General features: G+C 46.6%; 1 protein-coding gene across 1 annotated transcript in view; it reads right to left on the reverse strand.

Moving 5' to 3' along the window:
- Nucleotides 1-16,080, reverse strand: part of TENT4B (terminal nucleotidyltransferase 4B) — a 771,840-nt gene that overhangs the window by 387,331 nt on the left and 368,429 nt on the right. The window lies entirely within an intron of this gene.

Below are 16,080 nucleotides of genomic sequence, written 5' to 3' on the forward strand. Positions count from 1 at the left end.
GATCCGTAAAACTTGTTCCTTCAGCCATGCATGTCTTCTTATCACTGTGCCAGTCATGGCTGATCTAAATGAAGCCTCCAGTGCATCATAGCCACATTTTAAGGAATGGTTACTAACCTGTTGTATGTTATTTACCATTTCTAATAGATTTTTCTTATCTATAGCGCCATCAGAGGATAGCTTTTAGTTAACTGATCAAGCATAAACTCTTGGTATTGTATCATGTGAAACTGACAGTTTAAAGCTCTAGCTGAGAGAGTAGCAGAGGTGTAAACCTTTTGCCCCATCTGTCTAAAGACCTGGCTTCCCTTTCAGAAGGAATAGGGTTTTTGCTGTGGTTGAGGCTACTGCCTTAGGGCCCTGGGATATAGTTTCGGGGTCTGCAAGAGGGGCCTTGTATAGGTGATGATGAGTGTCTGGCACCCTGTAAAATCTATCTGGTTTGGCAGGTGCTGGAGGTAAAGAGTCTGGTGCAGTGCAAACATCATTAAATGCATCGTCCACAACAGAGAGGACAGGAGGTATAGCTAAGGGCCTGTGTTGTGGTAGGTGCAGAAAAGTCCTAAGTCTTTTTCTTGAGTCTGAAAAATCCTGTTCCTGCCATTGGAAATGTTCTCTCATGGCATGTAAGGTTTCCCCAAAGGAGAATTCTTCTGGTGGGGAAGCAGCTGGAATGGATTTTTCAGCATCTGAGTCCTCAAAATTGGAGAAAGGAGCCTCTGGCTGGTCTGTAATATCTGAGTCTTCCGCAGAATCATCAGAGGACACAGGCTCGAGGGCTCTGCTCTAGGTCTCTTTCTGGGGCTGAGAGGCCCTGTCTGGGTGAGATTGAGATCCCTAATTAAGGATATTAAATCTTCTGCCAGAGTAAGCATTTGTGAACTAGAAGTGGGCCTGGTTGAGGGGTTTAACAGGCACTGACTTAGTAGATTTGGCTGCTTTAGCCCTGGCGAAGGCCTTAATAGACATGGCTGCAGGAGGCCTAGCTGCACCACGTGCTGGGGTAGAGACATCCAAAGGGATGGTGTCTGATAAGTCACTAGTAACCACTGTAGTAGGTAAAATTTCTGAGGCCGATTCAAGTAAGGTAACCGGAACCTCAGTAGTAGTCATTGATTCGCTGTACTCTGATCAGTTTTCGGTTTCGCCGAAACCGAGACACTCATGTTTGCTTAACCATGGTTTCGCCGAAACCACGGACCGCGAGTGTCGGTCTTTTCTTTGCGTTTTTAATAATTTGGGTAGTCGGAGGATCCGACGGCATAATGTACGCAAATTCAGAGCGAAAAACTGTTCAGCAAACTCCGACCGACGCCTAAGCGCTCGTCGGTTGAAAGAAGCACAGGCCGAACAGGCTGCTACGTCGTGGTCTGGGCCTAAACAGGGCAAACAGTAAGAGTGGAAATCTTTATGAGGTATTTGTTTCCCACAAGTTAAACAGTTATTGACTTTTTCTGACATCGGCTGAGGCAAGAAAGAGTCCCCAACGGGTACTTAGCTTTAGAAGTCTTGAAGTATTCGGTAGTAGTAATCTCTGGATCTGACCGACCGGCACTTGCGAACAGCTTCTGCTTCGGGCGCCACGCGGCAAGAAAGACTGAAGAAAATGGTGTCGGCTGATGCCTTTATACCCGAAGACCAGCAGAGATGACGTCGGGTGAAGTGCGACATCAGCCGAAGCCGGACCCGGACTTTGGAATCCGGCCGACCGAAGGGCTGCCTGACGACAGGACAACCCAGTTGTTATGACTGCAGATGCATCCATGAAGGACATCATTTTCTATTAGCAGATTTTCTGGCCTCCTTTAACATCTGTGACGCATCCTCATGAATCAGACAACTAAACGGAGTCAAGACTGACTCATTCAGGCTATCCAGCTGCAGTTACTCTCAAACTGAGGTAAAATATTTACTTGATACTAATGTACTACTGTGCATCCTTGGGACTTCAAGTGGACTGCACTTGCACTCACACAGCTCCCCAAGTGGAGTCAGATGAATCTGTCTGAACAGATCGCGTCAGAACAGGTAGGAAGATGGGATATCTTGGATTTTCTACCACTGTAACTCTCATCTGAGGAAGGGCAGCAACAACAACTGGGATTCCAGAAAATGTAGGTGCTGGGTCCAACAATTTCATACACACCAATGAATCTTCCCCAAATGAGGAACAAGCTAGAGGTATCATGAGAATAATGGACACCTTTACTCCTAGAATTTTTAAGAATTCTCTTTCTGAGGTAATATCCCTCTGGGAGAATACCCGGCATCATCTGGCAGTAAAGGACCTTGTCTTCTGGAAGAAAAGCCACTCTTCTGCCAATGTCGATTTAGCACCCCACGAAGACAAGTCTTTGAGGATGTCAGGCACTACTTTCAAAGGTTCGACTTGAACCCTAGCCGGGAGAGTAAGATTGACACCTTCTCAAATGATTCCAAACACCTGCATATAGAAGCTGCACAGATCAGCAAGTTGTCCAAGTAAGGAAAAATGTGAATGCAGAGGCTGGCAGTGGGGCAACTACTGAAGCAAGGCATTTTGTAAACACTCAAGATGCATGACAGCCCAAAGGGCAATGCAGAGAACAGATACTGCAAACCAGACACACCAAATCTCTGATTATCTCCTGAAGTGATAAAAGATGGGGATATGATGATACGCATCATTCAAGTACAGGGTCACCATGAAGCAGTGGTCTGGCAGAAGACAAAGCATTGTCTGCAGGATGAGCATCTTGAATTTGCAGACCTTGACAAAAACTATCTAGAAAGGAAAGGTCCAACACTAGTCTTCATGACAGTTTTGCTCTCCAAAGGAGGGAATGACTCTGACCCCTGCATCCAGCATGTGCCAGAGTACAGGGGGAAATATAAAGTCTGGTCTGGCAGATGAGGGGGAACCCCCTCCAAATGAAGGTAGGCCTTCCACTGCCACCAGTAACCTCTGCCAACAATGTTAAGCACCCATTTGTTGAAAACCACTGACTGCCAAGCTGCTTGTGGACAGCCAACATTTGCAATGGGAAAATTGGAAGGGAACTTGGGAATGATGAGTTACGAGCTTTGGCATAGTCATAGGTTGGGAAGTGGGGTATCTTTTTTGGGAGAGGAAAGTACAGTTGTGCACATAAGTGTAGATGTTAGAGTGTATTCACTGTCATCACCTGTGGGTTATCCCTGCTGTGGTAGCCCTCGGCTGGCCTGAATACCAGAGTCAATCTTTTTCTGCGTCTGCGGCTGTCGCTTACTGACTGACGTCAGGGTGTCAGTGCTATAAAGCAAGGCAACCAATGCCATTACATCAGTTTTTCTTGCCCTAACAAGTCAGAAGCCCAAGTAATAAGGTAAAGAGGTCAGGGTGGCTAAAAGCCACCTAGAGAAGCTTATGTCTCCCTAAAGAAAGAAGATAGAAGGGGGAAGGAGGGAGGGAAACCAGGACTGCAACAGTGAATACACTCGAACATCTACATTTATGGTAAGTGTACACAACTGTACTATGTTTTTCGTGTTTCACTTTTGCAGTCATCACCTGTGGGAGGATTCCAAAGCTGAGGATAGGGTGGTAGGATAAGTAAGAGACCTAGGCGTGGGGTCACCAAGCCCTGTAGAACTGCAGAGGCAAACCCTGCCCTAGCCTTAGAAAATAGAGGTACGTAGTAATGCTTGGTGAAGTGGCATCTTCCAGGATGTCCCTGGTGGGAACTCCTCTGAGGAATGCTGTGGAAGTGGAGGCTGCCCTAGTGGAACGGGTTTGAACAGATTTGGGGGGGGGGGGTTCCCATGTAATCTGTAGCAGAAATGGATACAGTGTGAGATCCATTTGGAAATGGTTTGCTTGGAAATGGGCTTCCCCTCTGCCCCTGGGGCAAAGCTGACAAGCAGCTGGTCTGTTTTCCTGAAAGTTTAGTACAGTCCAGACAGCAACTGAGCTGTCTGTGCACGTCTGAGTGCAAAATTATTTCCCCCTTGTTTTGAGGGTTAGGAAAGAAGGTGGTTAGATGTATGGCCTGGTTGAGAGTCACATTAGATACCACCTTGGGCATAAAGGAGGGGCAAGTCCTCAGGGAAACCCTGTCTGCATGGAAAATGATGAAGGGCTCAATGGCCATCAGTGCCTAAAGTTCTGAGACCCTTCTAGCTGAGGTGATAGCTAAGAGAAAAGCAGTCTTCCAAGAGAGGAATCTTAGTTCTGCTGAAGCAGCAGGTTGAAGGGTGGTAAAGTTAGTTTTTCCAAAACATAATTCAGGTCCCAGGCTGTCGTGAGTGACTTCTGGGAGGTCTGATATTAGAAGCCCCTCTGAGGAACTGTTTGATCAAAGGATGGGAGAACAGGGGATGATCTGTGTCAAAATGAGCTGAAATGGCTGAGGCATGGATTTTAATAGAAGAGAAGGAGAGGCCACTATTAAGTATCTCCGCTAGATAGTCCAGGATAAGACGGATGGAAGGTTGAGGGGTACTGCCCCTTCTGGACTGGCTTCAGGAGCAGAATCTTTTCTATTTTCCAGCATAAGATTTTCTGTTGCTGGGCCGTCTGGCCACTGTGATAATATCTAGGACCTGTTTGCTCAACTGGGGCCCCTTGTTTTCCTTTAGAGTATTAGCCATTCTGATAATTTCAGAGTCTGCAAGTCTGAATACACCATCCCCCCCCCCCACACCTGAGTCAGAAGGTCTAGGATCAGGGGAAGCTGCCTGGGAGGCTGTAGGGTCAGGCTGCAGAGTAAGGGGTGCCAATGTTGTCTGGACCAATCTGGAGCAATGAGGAAGGCCTTTGGTCTCTCCTCCTTTATTTTGATCAGTACCTTGGGAACAATAGGCAGAGGAGGGAACGCCTATACAAAGAAGGTGTGTTCAAGCATCCACCTTCCACACTAGGTGGTGATACTCCCTGGTACAGACTTTGTTTGAGATGTGAAGCAAAGAGAACCTCCGGAGTACCCCACTCCGAAGCGACCTGTAGAAAGGTTTTTCTGTGGAGCTGCCATTCGTGGGGTTCCAGTAAGTTCCTGCTTAGGTGGTCTGCCAGGGTGTTGTTTATCCCTGGTAGGTATTGGGCTATCGGGTGTAGTCCCATGGAAGAGGCTGTCAGCCAGAGGTTCATGGCTAGCCTGCAGAGAGGATAAAGATTGGGTCCCCCCTGTTTGTTGATGTACCACGTTATTGTGGTGTTGTCGGTTTTGATAAGAACACCTGGCTTGAGATGGTGTTTGAAGGATGTCAGAGCCTGTTGTACTGCCATCATTTCCTTCTGGCTGATGTGTAAGGGAAGGTGCTGGGCATCCCAAAGACCTTGGCTGCACCTGCCGTCTAGGTGAGCGCCCCAAGCAACGTCCGAGGCATCGGTGGTAGCAGTCTGCCCGGCAGGGCGAAGGGAAGTCTTATTCTTGGCGCAGACCCCTGCCCACCAGAGAAACTCAGACCTTGTACAAGGGATCAGAGGCAGAGAGGTCTCTAGAGGTTGAGAGTGCTGACACCAAAGGTTCTTTAGATACCACTGAAGTTTTCTCATGTGAAGCCTGGCCAGAGGAATTAGAACGATACAAGATGCCATGTACCCAAAAGGCTTGCAGTAACTTCCTTTCTGTGAGGCGACTTCGGGAAGCCAGCTGGGAAAAGTAGACAGGTAGGAAGCTATGCTTTTCTGGGGATAGGAAGGCCATTTGGGATGCTGTGTCCAGCAGTGTTCCCATGAAAATGACCTTCCTGGAGGGTGTTTGCTTTGATTTCTTCTCGATGATGGAGAACCCTAAGAAAGTTAGGAGACTTTTGACAGAGATGGTCCTGGAGCAGCTTTTCTTTGCACTCTACCTGAATGAGGCAGTCACTCAGATAAGGGTAAATCTGTATGCTTCTCTGTTTGCAAAATGCTATGACCAGGGCTAAGCATTTGGTGAATACCCTGGGAGCAGTAGATAAGCCAAAGGGTAGCGCAGAGAACTGAAAGTGTTGTTAGCCTGTCCTAAAGTGCAGGAATTTCCTGCAGGATTCCCTTATGGGGATGTGGAGGTAGGCATCCTTTAGGTCTAGGGTCACTAACTAGGCATTTTTTGTCAGCATAGGCAGCAGCTGCTGCAAAGTTAACATTTTGAATTTAGGGACTACCAGGGAGGTGTTCAGAATGGATAGATCCAGGATGGGACAACAAATGCCCTCTTTTCTGGGAACAAGGAACAGTCTGGAATAAAAGCCTTTGCCGGTTTGATCTGGGGAAACAGGTTACTGCCCCCCCGGGATATGAGAGTTTGGACTTGTTTCAATGCCTCTGCCCACTGATTTGGAGGTAAGTCTGGGCACCCCCTTGGAATTGTGAGTTCGTTGAGAGAGAATTTGTATCCCTGAAAAATTATTTTGAAAACCTATCGGTGATTTTTTACTGAAAGCCAAGGGGAGAGAGGAAGTCATTGAGAGTTTTTGCCATAGAAGGATGGCTTAGAATTCCCTACCTTTGGGGCGGAGGTGGTCTACTGTTTGGTTCTCTGTTGTCCCAGGGATAGGGACCTGGTCTGTCCCTGCAGGGCTTACCTTGCCCCCATCTGCTAGGTGCACGAAAGAACCAGTGCTTAGAGGGAAAATTCCTGTTGAACCTAGGAGGTTGAACCTGAAAGAAATATTTTATTGTTTGCATATACTTTGCTTTATTTTCCAACTTTTTAAGCACCTCTTCTGCTTTTACTCCAAACAAGTAGTCCTTATCCAAGGGTGCAGCAATTAATTTAGACTTGACATGATGAGGGAGAGGTTGTTACTTCAACCGTGCATGTCTCCTAATGACAGATCCTAACACTGCTGCCCTGCTTGAGGCTTCTAGGGCGTCATATCCACAGTGTAATGAGTGTTTGGCCACTTAGTGCAGTAAATGTGCTAACTCCTTCAAATTGGCGCAGTCAGGAAAGGTTGAAATCTTTTGCTTTAATAGTTCCAAAGTGTGTTGTTGATATTTTAACATATGGAACTGACAGTTGAGTGTTCTGAAAGCTAAAGTTGCAGAGGTGTATACTTTTTTTTACCCCACCTGTCCAGAGCTCAGGAATTCTTGTCAGAAGCAATAGGATTATTTGCAGAACTAGCCTTAGCTCCTTTAGGTCCCTGTGTAATGACATCCGGGTTTGCAGCAGGATTTCTGTACAGGTATTTGTGAGAATCCGGTACTCTGCAATACCGGTCAGATATACTGGGAGTAGGTGAGAGGACATCAGAGGCTATGCTGGATTCATGGAAAACATCATCCACCACTTCTAAGATAAGGGGGATGGCTAGGGGGTCTATGCTGGGTCAGATCTAGAACCTTTCTTAGTCTTTTCTTAGACTGGGGGAAGTCCTGAGATTCCCAGTGGGAATGTTCTGTTGCGGAGGCAGAAGGGACAGATTCCTCTACATCTGAATCTCATAAGCAGTCAGAGGTGGTTGTTCTGCTACAAAATCTGAACAATCAGATTCCTCAGAATCCTGTTCTGGCAATATTTCAGGAGAAGGGTGTCTTTTCCTTTCAGAAGTTGTGGCCTGACTACCCCTGATGAGGGCGATAAGATCCTCCGCCATTTTAAGCATTTGGGCGTGGAGTGATGAAGCAGGAGTAAGATGGTGGCTAGAGGTAGATTTTCTAAGAGAGGCCTGGCTTCTAGACCTAACAGTATCCATCGGTCTGAGAGAAATGGTAGTTGGATGAGAAGATGTCGTTTTTTGTCTAGAATCTGTAGCGCGAAAGGACTCCTCGGAAGCCGGTGCTTCTGTCCTGGCTCCAGACCCAACCAAGGCAGGGACAACCAAAGGCTTGGAAGATTAAGAAGATTTCTGTGGCATACCAGACTCCGAAAGGGTCGCGGTAGAGGCCTGCATAGATATTGTATCGGGCATCAGGGGCTGAGAAAGCACCTCACTGAATTCCGGAGAACTGATGACCTGCTTAGTTGTAGCGTCGTTGGGAGGCTTAGCCTTGCGTGGTCTGTCTCTATCTTTATCTCTAAGTTTTTTAGATATGTCTATGGTTTGTTTGCTGACGGACGCCAATTCGGAATGAAGACTGAAGGCAAAAATACCAGTCTACAATAACAGCTCTTCGGCGAATGGTTCTCACATTAAAGAGGGCACAGAAAGTACAGTTGTGTACACTTACCATAAATGTAGATGTTCGAGTGTATTCACTGTTGCGGTCATCACTTTTGGGTTATCTGCTTGCAGTAGCCCTCAGTCAGCCTGAATAACAAAGTTTTGGGTCCTGCGTCGGTTGCTGTCCATTCTTCCATGACGTCAGGTAGTCAGTGGTATAAAACATGCAGCAGACGCCATTACATCAGTTTTTCTTGCCCCAGATGTCACGTGCCCCCTTAATGGGAAGCAATTAAATCTATAAATATACAAGGTTGTACCTCCAACAAAAAAGCGAATACACCAAAAAGCTTTTGAAGATAGCAAAAGGAAAGTAGAGGCATATCCAAAAAAATAAGGGGGCTGGGGGAAGGGTAACCAGGACTGCAACAGTGAATACACTCTAACATCTACATTTATGGTAACTGTACACAACTGTACTATGTTCTTCGTGTTTCACTGTTGCAGTCATCACTTTTGGGTAGATTCCCAAAGCTAAAGATGAGAGGAGGAATTTAAATAGAATTAGGACCAGCTAAAAGGCCCTGCAAGACTGCAGTGGCAAAACCAGCTCTGGATTTAGAGAAAATTAGCAGATGGTAATGCTTGGTGAAAGTATGTACAGAACTCCAGGTAGCAGCTTCTAGAATGTCCCCAGTAGGGACGCCTCTGAGAAAAGCTGTAGAGGTAGATGCAGCCCTGGTAGAGTGGGGTCTGATCCCCTGTGAGATGGGCTTTCCATGGTGTTTGTAGCAGAAATTAATGCAATGGCCTATCCATTTGGAAATGGTTTGGTTTGAAATAGCCCTCCCCTCTGCCCCTGCAGCAAATGTCACCAGCAGTTGATCAGATTTCCTTTGAGGTTCAGTTCTGTCAAAGTAGACTGTGCACATCTAAGGAGTGCAGAATCCATTCCCCTTTGTTCTGTGGATTAGGAAAGAAGGTTGGCAAATGTATGGACTGATTACGGGCCACACTGGATACCACCTTGGGCATGAAAGAGGGATTGGTCCCGAGGGACACCCTGTCCGCATGAAAGATGATGAAAGGCTCCACTGCCATGAGGGCCTGTAATTCAGATACCCTTCTTGCTGAAGTGATTGTTAAAAGGAAAGCTGTTTTCCAAGAAAGGAATTTTAAGTCTGCAGTGGCAGCTGGCTCAAAAGGAGGAAGAGTGAGCTTTTTCAATGCAAAGCTGAGGTCCCAGGCTGGAGTTGGAGATCTCTTGGATGGTCGCAGATTTTTGGCCCCTCTGAGGAACTGCTTAAGTAGTGGATGAGAGAAGAGGGGTGGGTTATGTGTTATAATGAGCTGAGATGGCTGAGGCATGAATTTTGATGGAAGAGAAAGACATGCCCTTATGAAGCATCTCAGTTAGGTACTGTAAAATCTGAGGTAGATTGGGCACTGTTGTGCTCATCCCTTGAGCTTGGTTCCAGGCACAGAATCTTTTCCATTTTTTCAGCACAAGACTTTCTGGTACTAGGCCTCCTTGCCTCTAAAATGACATCCATTACTGGTTTACTGAGGGATGGTAAGGGAGAAATTATGTAATTAGCCAGGCTGCTAGATTCAGTGTTTGAAGTTGAGGTGCAGAATTTGGTTCTCTTGCCGAGACAACAGAGTAGGACTCCGAGGCAGGTGCCATGGGGCCCACAGTGACACACTGCCCAAGAGGGGGTACCAGTGTTGACGTGGCCAGTCTGGTGCAATCAAAATCGTCCTTGGTTTGTCTTGTTTGATCTTTAGTAGTACTTTGGAGAGCAGAGGCAGAGGAGGAAAGGCATAAACTGATAGGTTTTTCCAGCTGAAGGACAGAGCATCCACTTTCCAAGCTTGTTTGTGGGGAGTCCTTGTGCAGAATTTGTCCAACTGATAGTTCTGGGGAGAGGCAAACAGGTCTATATCTGGGCTCCCCCATTTGCTTGTCAATATGTTGAAAATGCTTGGTTCTAGTTTCCACTCTTGTGTGTCCATGAGGTTTCTGCTTCATTCCATCTGCCAGTGTATTTAGTTTTCCTGGCAGGAATTGAGCTTGTAAATGTACTTGATAGCTCAGGGCTGTGTTCCACAATGCCATGGCTAGTCTGCAGAGGGGGTAAGAATGTGTACCCCCTGCTTGTTTATGTACCACATAACAGTGGTGTCATCCGTCTTTATCAGTAATTGTCCTGGAAGAATGTGGTCCTTGAAGGCGGTCAGAGCATTCTGTACAGCTAACATTTCTTTTTGATTGATATGCAGGTGCGTTTGACTTGGGTTCCATTTGCCCTGAATGCACTTCTCTGCCAGGTGGGCCCCCCATGCATAGTCATGTGTCTGTTAAGGTTTGGGCAGCAGGGGGTAGAGTGAACGGTAGTCCCCTGTTTTGGTGGCAGGCCTCTGCCCACCAAAGGAATTCTAGGCATAGGCAAGGTATGATAGGAATCATTGCTTTTAAATCCTGTGTATGTTGACACCATAGGCTTTTGAGATACCACTGCAGTTTCCTCATATGCAGCCTTGCATATGGAATTAGAAAAATGCAGGAGGCCATGAACCCCAAGGCTTGCAGTATTTGCCGTGCAGATAGCTGGGTTTTTGTGGCCACTTGTTTGAAGCAGGTTGTCAAATGAATCAGTTTCTCTGGCATGAGGAAAGTCAACTGGGAAGTTGTATTCAAGCTTGCTCCCAGGAATATAATTTGTTGACAGAGTACCAGGTGTGATTTATTTTTGTTTATGGTGTACCCTAGACAAGTCAGTACCCTTTGAACCAAGGCCAGACGATTCAAAAGTATGTCCTGGCTTTCTGCCTGAATTAGACAATCGTCCAGATATGGGTATATCTGAATATTTCTTTGCCTACAGAATGCAATGACTGGAGCTAGGCACTTTGTGAATACCCTGGGTACAGTGGATAAGCCAAAGGGCAGTGCAGAGAACTGATAGTGCATGTAGCCCTGCTTTGAAGCGTAGGTATCTTCTTTAAGACTCCCCGATAGGGATGTGCAGGTATGCTTCTTTTAAATCTGGTGTTGCCAACCATGCATCTTTGCCCATCATAGGAAGCAGCTAGTGAAGTCAGCATCTTGAATTTTGGAATCACCAGAAAGGTATTTAGAGAAGAAAGGTCCAGGACACCATGTATTGCTTTTTCTGGGTACCAAGAAAAGTCTCAAATAAAACCCTTGTCCCTTCTCCTCTTCTGGTACCAACTGAATAGCCCCCATGCTTAAGAGAGAGAGTACTTGCTTTTGGGCCTCTGCCCACTGATTTGGGGGTAGATCTGGCCACTGCTTGGTGTTGGTAAGGTGTGGAAGTGAAATCTGTATCCTTGGGACACTATATTTAAAACCCATTTGTCCTGGGTAATAAGTTCCCAGTTTTTGGCCTGCAGACCAATCTTCCCACCTAAAGGAGCATTCAGTTGGGAAGTGCTTGGAAATTTTAGAAGCAAGTCATTGAGACTGTTTTCTATAGGGGGGAGTCTTACTACTCCCTGATTTGGGTGCGGAAACCCCCCACTGCTTGGTCTTGTGTGCCCCCTAGGACTGAAAAGTACAGTTTTGTACCTACCACAAATGTAGATGTCCGAGAGGAATGCATCTGCAGTCTTAACAAATGGGTTGTCCTGTCGTCAGGCAGCCCCTCGGTCAGCCGGATTCCAAAGTCTGGGTCCGGCTTCGGCTGGTGTCGCACTTCACCCAACGTCATTGCGGCAGTTCTTCGGGTATAAAGGCATCAGCCGACGCCATTTTCCTCAGTGTTTCTTGCCCCAGATGCCAGGTGCCCTCTTTGTTGGCTATATTTGGATAAATGCCAAAGTTTCCAAATAGTAGAGAGCAAACACACAAAATAAACATGTATGTACATATATACAAACAAATACACCATAATAGATCCCCCCAAGCTAGCTGAAGATTGGTAAGTACCTAGGAGTACCTCAGAGGGGAAGGAGGGTGGGTAATCCTGACTGCAGATGCATTCCTCTCGGACATCTACATTTATGGTAGGTACAAAACTGTACTATGTCCTTCAAGGATGCATCTGCAGTCTTAACAAATGGGTAGAATACCATAGCTAAACTAGGGGAGGAGGAATGAGAATAGATTATGGTGTAGTCAGGATCCCTTGCAAAACAGCAGTGGCAAAACCAGCACGGGATCTAGAGTATAGAGGTAAGTTATAATGCTTGGCAAATGTATGCACGGAGGTCCAAGTAGCAGCCTCTATAATGTCCTTGGTAGCCACTCGTAAGAAAGCTGTGGTAGTGGCTGTGGCCCTTGTGGAGTGAGGCCTGATGTTCTCTGGAGTTTTCTTTCCATGGTAGGAGTAACAAAATCTAATGCAATTTCCTATCCATTTGGAGATTGTCTGTTTAGAAATTGGTTTTCCTTCTTTTCCTGTTGCATAAGCTACCAGAAGCTGGTCAGTTTTTCTATTGTTTTTTTTCCTGTCCAGGTAGTAGCGTAATTGTCTGTGTACATCCAAGGTATGTAAGAGCTTTTCTCCCCTGTTCTGTGGATTGGGGAAGAATGTAGGAAGGTGGATAGCCTGATTTAAAGAGACTCTGGATACCACCTTAGGCATGAATTAGAAGTTATGTACCTACCATAACGTTCCATGTTAGTTGTCTTCTCTCGCCTTCTTTCTTGCTGGATGGGTTCGGAGCCGATCCTCGGCTCCGACTCGGCACTTGCTTTAGCTTAGGAACTCCTTTTACCAGCTCGAGGCAACCCTATATCCCATGATGCAAGGCAGAACTACCTCAGATCTCGTTTGGTAGCTAACCTACCCTGCTAAAGACTATCCTAACATAATTAGGAACACAAGTTCCTAATAGAAGTCCTCATATGAAGGCTCCGGAGGAAACAACCTAATAGGAACTCTTCAAGATCTGTCCAGGCCAGGGGGAAGGAGGAGGGGCAAGAAAGAAGCAGAGAAGACAACTAACATGAAACGTTATGGTAGGTACATAACTTCTAAATGTTAAGTTGTCAATCTCGCCTTCATTCTTGCTGGATGGGACCGCGTCCCTAGCACCTGTATCCCAGGTGGCTCAATGGAACAGACTCTTGAGAACTGTGGAACCAAAACTGGCCCTATCTCTGGAGGCCAAGTCCAACTTGTAATGAGAGACAAAGGTATGGGGCGTAGCCCAAGTAGCTGCTGCACAAATGGTATCAATGGGTAGTCTATCCTGAAAAGCTGCAGAAGTGGATAGACTCCTGGTTGAGTGTGCTTTTGGCTTAGAAGATAGCTGTTTGCCCCTGAGAGAGTACACATAGGAAATAGTGGAAGTCAACCATCTGGATAAGGTCACTTTAGATACTGGAAGACCTATCCTGTTTTCTGCATAGGAGACAAATAATTGGTCCAATTTTCTGAATTGTTTAGTTCTATGCAAATAGTACCTGAGCTGACGATGGACATCCAAAAAATGCAGTTTCTGTTCAGCTCTGTCGGAATAGTTTGGGAAAAAGACTGGTAGGTCTATAGATTGGTTAATGTTGGTTTGAGATACGACTTTGGGGAGAAAGGAAGGGTTAGTTCTTAATGATACCCTGTCCTTATGAAAACCAAATAAGGGGAACGAATGCAGAGAGCTTGAATCTCGGAAACCCTTCTTGCAGAAGTGACAGCCAGTAAAAATATAGTTTTCCAGGTCAATAACTTCAAAGAACATGAAGCAGACGGTTCGAAGGGAGGTAGTATCAAGGATGCCAACATTAAGTTTAGATCCCATTGCGGAGGAGGATGCTTTATAGGTGGTTTTAGGAGGAAAACTCCTCTCAGAAAGGCCTTGCATAACCTATGAGACATAATGTTATTGTCATGCAGGCCAACATGATACTTAGAAATAGCAGCCAGTTGTACTTTGACTGTGGAGGACGAGGATCCTGAATGAAAAACCTCCGCCAGGAAATCTAAAACCGAATGTACAGGAGCAGTAAAGGGGTCAATATTTCTGGAATTCGCCCAAATAGAAAAACGTCGCCACTTGCTAGCATGAACAGTCCTAGTGGACGACTTCAAGGAAGAGACTAAAATGTCTCTGACTGAGTCCGAAATCATCGGTAGCCTGGCTAGGGTAGGAAGTGGAGCAACCAAGCAGTGAGGTTGAGAGAATGAATGGCCCGGTGCTGCTGACCCGATTGGTGGATCAAGAGATCCGAACTGGGTCCAGATGCCAGGGCTGCACCAGAAGGTGACGATGCAGAGACGGAAACCAAATTTGTCGAGGCCAATATGGGGCAATGAGGATCAACTTGGCTCTCAAACGGTGGCTTTCTGAATGACTTGTGGAATCAAGGGAAAAGGAGGAAAACGCATAGAAGTCCCCGGGCCAATCCTGGGTTAGAGAGTCTCTCAGAGGTTGGCCTGGAAGGGAAAGAGAGTGAAGAAATCAGGGCACTTGTTGTTTTGAGGAGTAGCAAAAGATCGCAACAAGGAGTGCCCCACTTCAGAAAAATCTGATCCACTACAGATTGATTGAGAGACCACCGTGAGGCATCAGAATGGATCTGCTCAGCCTGTCCGCTAATAGGTTGGACCTGCCGGGATGTGCGTTGCTATCAGAAACCGCTGAGAAGAGATCGCCCACTGCCAAAGTCTGAGAGCTTCTCGACATAACGGATAGGACCTGGTCCGCCCTGTTTGTTGATGTACCAGACTACGGACATGTTGTCCGTCTGTACTGCAATAGTCCCGTGGGAAGAAAGTCGTTGAGGGCTTGCAACGTTAAAAGCACTGCTCTCATCTCCAGGACATTTATGTGCAGATGGTATTCTATGGGTTGCCACGTCCGTGGACCATCCTGCCCTGATAATGCCCCCACCCGATCAGAGAGGCATCCGTAGTGACTGTGGCAACTGGAGGAGGGGAATAAAGGGTCGGCCCTGATGAAGAAGAGGGAAGATATCCACCAGTTCATATGAGCTCGGCACGACTGTGTTACCAAGACTTCGCGGCCTCATCGGGAGACTGTGGTACGACCACTGCGTGAATAGCATCCACTGCAGAAGATGCATGTGAGCGAGCCAGTGGTAGAAGAACAATGGCCGCAGCCATAAGACCTAGAACTTTCAGTATAAATCTGGCTTTGATCTTGTTGCTTTGCAAAAGAAGCCGAACAATTTTTGGATGTCCAGAATTCTTTGATCTGTTAGTCTGGCTAACATTTTGACAGTGTTTAATTCTGCCTATAAAGGTGATAGATTGGCAAGGCAGCAGAGAAGATTTTTCAAATTTACTGAAATTCCCAAACTCCTGCAAAGCTGTAGAGTGTAGTCTCTGGACTGAAGAAGCTGACACTTGGTGGTGGCAGAGAGGAGCCAGTCGTCCAAATAGGGAAACACCTGGAATCCTTGACGTCTCAGATGAGCTGTGACCACTGCCATGCATTTGGTAAACACTCTGGGGCTGAAGTGAGGCCAAAGGGCAGGGCTCTGAATTGGTAATGACTGGTCCCTAGCCGAAAGCGGAGAAACCTTCTGGAGCGTCTGTGAATCTTTATGTGATAGTACACATCCTGAAGGTCTATAGAGCACATCCAGTTGTCCTTGCCCAGAAAGGGCAGAATGGACTGAAGCGTGACCATCCGAATCTTGCCTTCTTGACAAATCTGTTCAGATTGCTCAGGTCTAATATTGGTCTCCAATCTCCCGTCCTTTTGGGGACCAAAAAGAATCTAGAGTAGACGCCGGATCCTACCTGGTCTGCTGGCACAGTCTGGACGGCTCTTTTTTCTAGGAGCTTTGAAACCTCCTGTTCTGCCAAATCCCTTTGACCGGGTGAGATGTCTGGAAGGGATTGTAGAGGTATGGGAAACCTTTCAAGGGATTTTGTAACCCTCGGATATGATCGACTGTACCCACATCTCTTGAGATAGGGATTGCCAGGCTACTGGGTACAGCGAAATCCTTCCCCGACTGCCTCCAAGGGTGGACAGTCGGGCAACACCTCAGGGATGCTGAAAGGGCTTCTCAGGAAGAGACTCCCTGTTGCCCTG

This window comes from Protopterus annectens, chromosome 8.part1 (assembly GCF_019279795.1).
Source record: "Protopterus annectens isolate FY-2018-M chromosome 8.part1, PAN1.0, whole genome shotgun sequence".
Classification (NCBI taxonomy): domain Eukaryota; kingdom Metazoa; phylum Chordata; order Ceratodontiformes; family Protopteridae; genus Protopterus; species Protopterus annectens.